Raw genomic sequence first — 1,899 nt, forward strand, 5'->3', positions numbered from 1 at the left:
TAATATATCTTTACTTGATTAATAATTAATTATGAATCGAAAGCAACATGATTTGAAAGCATTAAATAGTCTTCAAAAACACTCGTTTAATTTTGTTTTTTTGTTTTTTTTTTTTTTGCAGCATCTCAATCTGTGAAAAAAAATCATTGAAATTAATCTGTATATGTTGGGCACAATGGCTGGAGGAGCTGCAGATTGTTAAAAATGGGAGTTCTATCGCCAAGATGTCCAGTACATTGTTAAAAATGGGAAAGCTCTTATAATAAACGAGGTATTACAAACATCGTATTTTTATTTTAGGAGAAAAACCTAGTTATATTGCTGTAAATTAATGTTCATTTGAAGTTGACGGGGAGAGTGGAAAAAAAAGACGATGGTCAGAGGGGATTCACCTGGCTGTGGAGGCAAAAGAAGGGTTACCAATCCAGGTATATATTGCGATTGCCTGCCATATCATCATTCTTTTTGACAACTCTTGTTTAAAGCTATTACCTTGTATTCCTCTTGGGCTTTGCAGGCTGATTCAGTTGTAGTGGCACAAATCACATACCAATCAATGTTTAAGCTTTATCCAAAGCTTTCAGGGATGACAGGAACTGCAAAAACTGAAGTAAGTATTCACTTTCTATATGGGCTAAAAATATAACAAGCAACAATAACTACTTGTTTTCATCTATTTGTGTGTTATAGCATCCTACTCTCATTGCTTTCTACCATACTAGCATACTCTTTAAAAAAGATATCTTTCATAAGGCACTGTACTTTGAAAACTATACCACTTATGGTTATAGCTGTATACTTTCATTTTTTTTTCTTTTTAGGATGTTGTACTGAGAGTAGGATGCTGGTAATTAGAAATAGGTAGCTATTCTTTCATTTGGCCCTAACGTTAATGTGAATGGTATATGGTTTTGGGTAAATAACGCAGCTAAATACGTGGGCAAAAGTGAGAACAAGAGTTGGACATATGAGAAGGCAAAATCTATAATTTCAGAGTCAATTGAAATGAGCCAGTCAATGGGTTTAGATGAACTGCAAAGGCTTGTGGAAGAACAGGCAGAGATGTACCCTCTTGGTCCTTGCATTGCAATTGCCTATTTATCGGTTCTAAAGGACTGTGAGATTCATTGCTTTCATGAAGGATTGGAAGTCAAACGACTTGGTGGTCTCCATGTCATTGGGACATCTTTGCATGAGTCCCGAAGAATTGATAATCAGGTAACTTTGCATCAATATTGTGTTTTAAGGTTTTACATAAATTTAGCATATACTTTCAGACTCACTTTTTTAATTTATTTCTTGCTTTACAAAGCTTCGTGGCAGAGTAGGAAGGCAAGGAGATCCTGGATCAACACGCTTCATGGTCAGGTAAGTTCTGTTAAATGATTTTTATAAAGTTTAAAGTCAATCCTTTCATCTGGACAAAATTCTTCATGTTAAATTACGTAATAGTCCTTGGAGTAGTTGACATGAACAGTTTTTTTTTGTTAGAATGATTCCATATATATGTGCAAGCAAGCACATGCCTTGTGAAAAAGGGAAATCTATTCTAGTCATTCTCTTTAACAAGGCAACCTTAAAGTTGATTTTTTAAACCTGATGTTTAAAACTACATTGAGTGTGAGATAGAAGTTTATGCAGAGAAGGAAAAAGATAGAAGTTTTTGAGGATGTTGCTGATGAAAAAGATAGAAGTTCTTTAGGATGCTGCTAATGAAGTTTATGCAGAGAAGGAAAAAGATAGAAGTTGTTGGCACATAGTAAGCTAGATAATGCAATTGTATATAAATGAGTTCATTTTTTTTTATAACATTTACTCACTATTGGAATAATTATTTGTATTTGACATATTAGTGAAATGAATTATCTTTGTTATTTATGGTATTTTATTTATTATTAT

General features: G+C 33.2%; 1 long non-coding RNA gene across 1 annotated transcript; it reads left to right on the forward strand.

Annotated features, from left to right (window-relative positions):
- The first annotated feature begins 363 nt into the window (after positions 1–363).
- On the forward strand, positions 364–1,325 carry LOC145000313 (uncharacterized). The gene is made up of 4 exons (XR_013661190.1): positions 364–428; positions 518–610; positions 929–1,218; positions 1,313–1,325. It is a non-coding gene; the product is annotated as an uncharacterized LOC145000313 (long non-coding RNA).
- Positions 1,326–1,899: the final 574 nt, after the last annotated feature.

The sequence above is a fragment of the Lactuca saligna genome, chromosome 1 (assembly GCF_052625555.1).
Source record: "Lactuca saligna cultivar CGN05327 chromosome 1, ASM5262555v1, whole genome shotgun sequence".
NCBI classification, from domain to species: domain Eukaryota; kingdom Viridiplantae; phylum Streptophyta; class Magnoliopsida; order Asterales; family Asteraceae; genus Lactuca; species Lactuca saligna.